This window comes from Euprymna scolopes, chromosome 16 (genome assembly GCF_053919585.1).
Source record: "Euprymna scolopes isolate OS-2025 chromosome 16, ASM5391958v1, whole genome shotgun sequence".
Lineage (NCBI taxonomy): Eukaryota > Metazoa > Mollusca > Cephalopoda > Sepiida > Sepiolidae > Euprymna > Euprymna scolopes.
This window is the reverse complement of record NC_136497.1, coordinates 113,407,658-113,417,717: the sequence shown is the minus strand read 5'-3', so window position 1 is coordinate 113,417,717 and position 10,060 is coordinate 113,407,658.

Below are 10,060 nucleotides of genomic sequence, written 5' to 3'. Positions count from 1 at the left end.
GGGCAGGAGTTTGAACCGTAGTTGTTCGGGTTTTGTGTCATATTCCCACCGGGAAACGCTGGTACACGAGTCCTACTAGTATTAGAATAATTTGAAGTTTACAACTAAACTAATTATACAGATTTGTTGCAAAAATAGTTTAGTTCTGTTTCAAAAATCAAAATGTAAAAGAACTTTTGTTTTCTTTTTCATTTTATTGTTAGATTGTTTTGGAACCAGGATTGTTTGTCACATTGTAACATTAATTACTTAAAATCTCTCTCCGCCCTTCAACCAAATTGTGACAGAAGCCAAAATGTCGGTTTTTACAAATAACAAGAGAACAAGTAAGTCTATTAGCCATTGTGAAAAAAAGATGCATTCAAATACAAATTCGGCATTACATTTTCCTTTCGGTGTTTTCCTCTTCAATTAGTTTAATTCTGCATTAAAAGTTTTTGTAGTTTATGTTTACCGACATGCCAGTTGATTTTGTAAACATGCCAGGCAAAGTTAGTGTTGTATTTGTTTTTGTTGTTTTGGTTTTTAGCTTTGAATGTAAAACCAGTCTTTTTGGATGAGGTGAACAGATTCACTTTGAACAAAATCTGCCAAAAACGAAGCTGCGACTTTAACCAATTTATCAAATCACAAACATTTTCCTCCAAATTCTTTCCACTTTTCTTGATAATTCCCCCAAAGAAAATCTTTATTTTCTTAATTTTCGTTACAATTTAATAATTTAATGACCAATCGATGTTGTCGTAATTTTTACTTTCATAATCTTTTTTTTTTGTTGTTACTTCCTTTGTTCTATGGAATTTTGTTGTTACTTCCTTTGTTCTATGGAATTTTGTGTTACTTCCTTTGTTCTATGGAATAATAGAATAGATCACCAGGCAAGACTACAAACAGTGAATCTTCAAATTAGGAATTTATGTTCAGAACATGAAAAAATACATTCGCAGTGGCGATTACCCATAACCAAACAAGTTCATTATTACATATTGTATGGTTTGTATTGTAAAATGTAAATTAAAAGTAAATTTACTTTTTTACAGGATGCAACCATATCCTAACAAAATAAATCATTTTGTTTAGTCATGAAAATAGAAGATACACCTACTTTTCTCTATGCTTTTTGCTATTCATTTTCATTACAATCTCATATTTATGGAGGACCCGAAGAGATTGAATCTTTTTTTTTTCTCTTTCAGTGTGTTTACTTATGTAAAACATTATGACGACACTTTGTGTCACTTATTGCCATTCATACAAAGTATATATTCAAATGGCGAATGTTTTACTTAAACAATATGTGTTTTTTTGTTTTTTTTTCATATTGGCAATAACTCACTTTTCTTAATGATTTGAGATTTCTGAAAATATTAAACACTTCCTTAATGGTAGTTATGCAGAGAAGGTACCATGCTACATTATTGATTGTATTTTCAGGTTAACGTCAAGTTTTACAGTAAGTTTTGTTGGTACTTTTGCATTTACTGATCTATATTTCCGTGAACGTTACCTCGGCATAGCCGAGCAGCTAACATAAAACGCTAGAATATGCCGAGTGCTGATGAAACGGAAAACACTCAGCTAATAAAAAATCGATAACAAATGCGCCATGGGTTTAGTCAATGAAAATCTTAGCAGATGACAGTTAATAAATTTGTATCTTTTTTTTTAAATTTGCGAATGAGCATATCAAAGTTTATAAAAATAATTAAAATGTGGTCCCATGACGTAGCAACAATTAAAAATCTTAGGAGAAAATGTGGTATAGGGTCGGAACACGCTTTTATTGATTGAAAAAACTTTCTGAAAGACATTTTCCAGAATTATTTTCTAAGGAATCCCTGGCAGATCGGAAGCCCAGGGCACTCTGTGAAAATTATTAATTGCCTAATAGAATTTATGTGAAGACAAAAATTCAGAGACAATCCATTTATCACCATCATAAACCACATTGCAGAAAGCTCCCTGATTGGGGAGCTTTCTTTTCATCCCTCTTTGCTGTCGGTGGCTTTCCTTCAGTGAGCTGAAAATATTCCTAATGAAATATCTTGTCCTCTAACCATAAAAAATAGAAATGAAATCTGAAAGAAAAAATTCTCCTCCTCCATAAACAAATTACTTAAAACATACATTTTTCTCAGAAAAACGAATAATATGAAAAAAAAATTATATAAAATATCTTTTCCAAAGATTTAATTACAAAAACTTTTTTTTTGTTTACATTTGTTGATATGTTTTCAGAAAAATTTATATTGCTCACAAAAAAAATCTTATAAAATTTTTTTTTTAAATATATTCAAAAACTATTCTTAAAAACATACAAAATTTCAAAAGAAAAGTTTTCAGTTATTTAACAAAAAAAGTAAATAAAAAAATATGAAACTTATGGTAGGTTGATGTGATATTTTCATTTATTGGATTTCCATTTTTATTCATTTACTACACGATAATTGCTATTTATTTTTTCTTGGCATAAATTTGATTAGTGCTTAGCATATTCTGGCGGTTTACATCAACTGCCGGGCTATGCCAAGGTAACACTATGGAAATCCAGGTCAATAAATGAAGTACCGCTTTATTCAGTAAATTGTTAGGTGAAAGTAGAAAATAGTTACAAAATACACGCCCCCTCCCCATGTTAAAAATGGATTTCTAAATACTACTTCTACACGGTACCTTCTTTACACTGTAGAAGTAATAACAGAAGTTATAACTTCTGTTATTACTTCTACACGGTACCTTCTTTACATAAGTACAAAATTTTGCCATACTGTAAGTTTTTTCTTGGAATGGGGGGGGGGGTAATTGATTTATAAAACGTATTTTATATAAAAGATTTTTCTGTTATTTATTTTAACAAATAATGGTTTACAGTAAGTTTTGTTTAGTAAATTGTTAGGTCAAAATACAGAATTGTTACAAAACACACGCCCCTCTCCATGTTAAGAATAGCTTTCTAAATAATATTGTTATTATTTTTACATGATGCTATCTCCACATAAGTACAAAATTTTATCAAATGAGTTCATATAATAATATTCTTAAGTTTTTTTTAGGTGTGTGTGTTTTTGTTCATTGATTTATAAAAACTATTTTATTCAAAAGATTTTTTTGTTATTGACAAAAAAAAACAGTAAACTTTTCTGTAATTCCATGCAACACTTTAATAAACAAACAAAAAAACAGATAACGAATACAGTTTGTTGAGCAGTGTGCTGGTTTCATAATTCGTTTCACTTTCAGTCACTTTCCATTTCTTGTGTATAAAATACGTATTAAATACGTTTAGAAGCCAAATTACAATGCAATATTGTATAAAATAAACAAATATTTATTTGTTTAAAATATTTCGGCGAGAGACGCCAAAAACAAACTCTGACTTTTTGTTTTCATTATTATTTTGATTTATTATTAGTAGCAATAGTAGTAGTATTAATAGTATTAGTAATATTTTTTGTTCTATTACTATTATTTTTTTAATATTCTCAAGATTACTGCAGTAATTATTATAATGATTATTATTTGTTTTACTGTTACTAATATTATGATTGTTGTTTCATTTATTACTATTCTTTTTAGTATTTTATTTCATTTCTTAGTTAATAGTACTATCTTATCACTATGGTTAGTTCTATTAGTATCATTATGAGTAGTATCATCTTTATTTGTGTTACATTTTTCTCAGTATTACTATAACATTATTAGTAGTATCATTAACATCATTAGTAGTATCATTAACATCATTAACATCATTAGTAGTAATAGTAGTGGTATTACAATTTCATCACTTAATCTTATGCAACGCCGGGACACGGGTAAGCTAGTAGTTATATATTCTTGAGTTTGGAATAGGGAACTCTCTACATAGAATTTAAAAAATTTCAAGAAACAAAAATTTTCTAATAAAAAAACAATAAATGGATATCAAATATGTACAATGATCTGACTAAAAAAAATCAAACTTGGTTTATTTTATATGTTTATTTATAATTTCTAACTGATAGTGAAAAGGTTCAAGTTATTATAAGTGAGTCAGTCGACTGAAATGGAATGCTAGAAATGATAGAATATTTGTTTTTAATGGCAAATACTTTTAATTTTGAACAATAAGTTATAAAAAGAAGTTTCGACATTGGAACTGCGATACCTATACCCAACTATGCTATATATATATATATATATATATATATATATATATATATATATATATGAATGAGATGACCAAGCAATATCAAAACATAGCATAAATCAAACAATAATTTTATTTTGGTTTTAATAAGTCTCTTTCAGGTTTGGAATTAAAAGATAGGATTTTCCATCCTCTCTTTGATTACAAAAGCACCAGGAGCTCATGTATATCATCAATAACATGAAAACCCAACTTCTTAAAATCGGAACAGGACAGAGTCGATTCAAGATAACAGATATTACACAAACAAACATGCTCAGTATCATTTCAGATAGAGCTTTATATAACAATTATAAATATTTAAGGTTTTTTATTATTTATTATTCTTATGTTGATTCAGTTTGATATTTCTTTTTGGTGCTTGTGCAAATTAGTGATGCTTTAAACCAACGCATTTGAGATGAAAACATTATCAATTATAGTTTATCGATTTTTTTAAATATGTCGTTTTAAGCAAAACTATATTACGTACTTAATTATCGTGTAAAAATAAGTATAAATTCCAAAAATTACGAAAAATGATCCAGTAGATGTGCTAGATGCATCTGCATTTTTTAACAAAAGAAAAATCATCCACAATTACGTTCTAGTATTGTGTGTTTATAAATGACGAAATTACAATTATTTAGTCAAAATGGTCGATTGCAGTTACTTACCCTGGATTTTGAGAACTCTTTGATAGATTAAAAAACAATAAAACTCTATAATTTGATGATTTCTATTTTTACTTGTAATTATTTTTCAACTGGATCATTTTTTGTAATTTTTTATATTTATACTAATTTCGACATGACACGTAAGCATGTAGCAATATTTTCACCTGAAATGCGTTGGTTTTAAACATCACTAAGGATGCAAAAGCACCTTCTTTTTGCTTTTTAAAATATTTATAAACTGTCAAATGTTTCAGTGAATTGAAAATATGTTGTTTCTTTTTTTTCATAAAAGTCGATTATACAACCTAAAACTTCAACAATCTTAATGTGGAATGTTCATAGGCAAATCCAGAGATTCGGAAATGAAGAGTTCAAATGGAAAACCCAATAAATCCAATTTCTTAACATTAAGTAATTGCACTTTCAAAGACAAAATCTCAGTTCTAAAATTCGAGCATAAATTCACATCATATTTAAAATTAGAAATAGTTTTTAAGATTCTGACCGTATCGTTAAATGCACTTAGTTCACCGGGTATATTTGCCAGGTAATTCAGAGAAGAAAATAAGGTGCTTGTTAAGATAGAGTCGACAGATCCATTTTTTAAATATGTCGTTTTAAACAAAAACAATATTAAGTACTTAACTGTCTTGTCGAAAATAGTAATATATCCAAAAATTACGAAAATTCATTGATTAGAACAATTGCGATTGTGTTTTTAATTAAAAAAAAATGTCTATCATTATACAAATTAAAAATAATAATAATCAATATATATTGTAATGTCAAGCTATTACGGTGTAATCTAAACTTTGTCTTCTGAGTTATATCCTTTGTGTGTGAATTCCTCATCATCTACTTTATAACATCTAAGAAAAATGCAATTTTACATAAAAATAACTTTTAACTGTAAATAACTTTTTACTCAATGAATTTTCAAAATTTTGGAATAAATTACTATTTTCGACATGACAATTTAGTACGTAATATTGTTTTTACATAAAACAACATTAAAAAAATCGATCTGTCAACTCTATCTTAACAAGCACAGAAAATAAATACATTTTGAAGGTTTGTTTTAAATCACATACACACTTTTTTAAAAAAATAATTACCAAAATATAATTGATTATTATTATTATTTTTAATTTAAAATCTAGAAATTTATGAAAAATGAGGTGAAAAATATTTTGTAATTTATTATTAAATGTTTGATTTCATTCAGAAATGTTTAATGTTTCGTCAAAAAAAAAATGCCAATTTTAACATTCCATACAAATTGTATGAAAATAGCAATCATGAAAATAATTTTAAAAAGTCTCCACTAAGTTTTAGAACTTTTGAGATGAGGATTCAGAATTAGATTATTTGAATTATTCGAACTACTGTTCTCATCTTGGATCTTATTTGTCCATTTTCCAGCCGGTGTAATTTCCAAACATCTTCAGGTATCGAAGTCAGGAATCTATATAGAATTTCAAATGGAATACTTTTTTAATCCGTGGGGATAACTTGCACTCATTACATCAGCCATGAATTTCATAATTGTAGTTTTAGTAGCACCCATATTGAGGACTGAACCTTCAACATCTAAAATACTGTCGCTTGGGATGGATTATAACTTTGGGGTTTGTATTACTGTACACATAGATTCGAAAAAGTTGTCAAAAAACAAATATATAACAAATAAATGTTATCAAAGGCAAGAGAAGTTACTTTTCTACCAAACTGGATATATTTTTCGTGTTTTTATTCAATGTAACATGTTTATTCAGCTCGAAAAACATACAGTGTTTACCGATGTATTGGAACATTCAAGATGGCGTCTTATTCTCTCTTTAACACGGTAAGTGTGGGAAAAGATGTTATAAATAAAAAACCGGATAAAATACTGTTAAAAACTCGCTCAATATATGTTACCGTGACATATATTCGGCGGGTTTTTAATAGTATTTTGTCTAGTTTTTTATTTATAACACCTTTTTCCATACTTACGGTGTTAAAGAGGGTGTGAGACGCCATCTTGAATTTTCGAATACATCGGTAAACACTGTATGTTTTTCGAGCTGAATAAACATGTTACATTGAATAAAAACACAAAAAATATATCCAGTTTGGCAGAAAAGTAACTTATCTTGCCTTTGATAACATTTATTTGTTATATATTTGTTTTTTAACAACTTTTTCGAATCTATGTGTACAGTAATACAAACCCTAACTTTGCACATTTATCAATTGCATCACGTGACCTTGTAAAAAATTCTAATATGAATTTTAGGAGTCGTAAACATATTGTTTTTAGATGCATAGTACTTTATATATATATATATATATATATATATATATATATATATATAATGTGTGTGTAGGTATTAGAAATAATCATAGTAATAATTCTGTCAACTCCTTTAAGAACTCAGTTTGTTGAGCACACTAAGTTGAAATTAAAATCACTCAATTAAGTTCGCATGCGCAGATCATGATGTTATAATCATAAGATCACTCTTACTGTCTTGACATTTATGTAAAATATTAGTTTCAACCGTATTTCTCGCGGTTAATGTTGGCCATGTGGTTTTTTTCTTTGCTAATGGAGTCAGAGATGGCTTTGTGGCCAGGTTCGAATCTCCCGACCGGCTGTCTGTAGGTATTAAAAATAATTATAGTAATAATTAAATATATATATATATATATATATATATAGTAAGTTTTAAATATATATATATATATATATATATATATATATATGCCAATTAAACTACGCAGAATTTCCTGCGTTTTATCCTCATGTGAATTCGTCAGGCTATTACAAAAGCTGTTACAATAGCCTGATGAATCCTCATGAGGATAAAACGCAGAAAATTTTGTGTAACTTAATTGCCATATATATTTTTAAAACTTACAACTAAATTCTACTAACGCATTTAGCATTGTTGAAGTAAATACTGAAATTAGGTACATGATATAATAATAATGATGATAATAATAATAATAATAATAATATATGTATACAAGATATATATATATATATATATATCTTATTATTATTAAATTTACTTATATATACATTACTAATATTTCATTTTTTATTTGAACTATTTTTGAATTTTTTATATATATATTAGTATAAATAGTAACCGTATTGTTCTACATTTTTTTCCATTGGAAAGCTATGTATTTTCCATTGGAAAAGTGGTATTTTCCATTGGAAAGCCATGTATTTTACATTGGAAAGCCATGTATTTTCCATTGGAAAAGTGGTATTTTCCATTGGAAAAGTGGTATTTTCCATTGGAAAGCCATGTATTTTACAGCTGTCCTGTTTTTAAATCTCCAAAACAGCTACATGGTAGACAGCTGAGGATTCCTGTTTTCTATTTAAAAAATTTAATCAAGGTTTTCTTTTTTTCATCCTTATATAGTCGAATTCTCTTATATAATTCTCAGTGGCGGCTCGCGCATGGAGCTGTGGGACTGCAGCAGTGCAGCACCCCCAAGTTATTTCTACACAATATTAATGATAAAAGTAAAAATAATACGTTTGTTTATTATTATCTTATTTTTTTCTATGTGTACATTATAAAATCATTAAGTTTAATGTCGGTATTTCCAAATTAATATAAAAACAAAAGTAAAACTTGCTTGGAGCTGTGAAATTCACAGTTACACTTTCTTAATGAAATTCTCTTGTGCACATGCGCGCTTTAGACGCTTTAGACAGCCGATGAAAGCCGCTTGGGGAACTGTCGCTTGTCGCAGCTCCGCGTCGTGAAATTCGTTGTTTGCTTAGAGTGTGCACCTGTTCCTATTTACAATGCCTCCCCATGGGAGAGAGTTAGACACCAACGTGGAGTTAGACACCAACGTGGAGAAAAGGAATGTATAGATATGATAACATTGTTATTGAAAAAACAAAAAACAAAAAGGAGGTTTATATACAATTTTTTTAAAATTATTATTAAAATCTGCATATATTTTTCTTTTCTTTTCTTTTTTAAATACGCTCACTGTTAGCGTTGCGATTTAATTCGGTAGCAGACGGAAATATATAATATGCAGAAACTGTTTTTTTTTTTTTATTATTAAAAGTATTCGGGGATTTAGCAGTGAAGCTAACAAGCGACCAAGGGTAAAAATCAAATATACAATAAATAAATCTTACCATAAAAATAAAGTTACTTTTCCATTTACCTGCCTTTTTGTTTGTTTGTTTTAAGTAGTTTTAAATGTTATTTATTTTGCAACAACTAAACTTTACAAAAAAAAAAACAAACAAACTGTTTACAGTTTTTCCTAGACACAAACAAACGAAGAAACATTTTATGTTGAAAATACATTTTAATCAGAAATCTTTTTAACTTGTATGTTTTAGATATAAAAAAATTAGCATTTATTTGCCTCCAACGAGGACAATGTTAGAAGTTTTACACTTTGAAAAATGGATTTTTTTACACAAGTTTTTTTTTAATTAAAATGTGTTTGTAAGTAAAAAAAACAGTTTTTATAATTATGCATTTTCAAACTTTACATTGAATTTATTAGTAGATGGGGCAGATAATACCCATTAAAAAAAGAAATTAGAAATCCTTCTGGACTGAGACAATTTTAATTTTTTGTTTTCTTTGGGGAGAAAGCTACATTAAAATTCGATGTTTTATAATGCTTATATATGACACCCTATTTTCTTATAATACATCTCCACTTTATGTCGATCTTTACCGGCATGGGAAGGTCAGTAAATAGCCAAGTCTGTTTGTTCTTTTTATGTAAAATGCAAGTTGTTAAAAGATTTCTAAATAAAATGTTGTATCTTTAAATATTTTTTGTTTGTTTGTTCACTATATAAAAATGTAAAAAAAATTTATTTTATTTACAAATACGTTTTGTTATAAATACATTTTTAAAAATAAATTTTGTAAATAAAACTGTTATTAAATAAAACGCTATTTTCAAATAGTAAACTCCTAAATTAACCCTCGTAGGGAGGCAAGTAAATTTCAAAGTTTTTCTTTTTTTGTTTTTATAAAAAAATAAGTTATTTTTGAAAATGTTTTTCGTTTGTTTGCAAAAAAAGAGAAAAAGAAACGCAAACTTTTATTTAATCTGAAAAGTTTAAAAGGAATAAATGTATACATTATTTTTATTATTCTGTAAAGTGTACATAATTAAAAATATATTTTTAATAAAAAAGTTTTTGCGCATTATCCATTTCTGATTG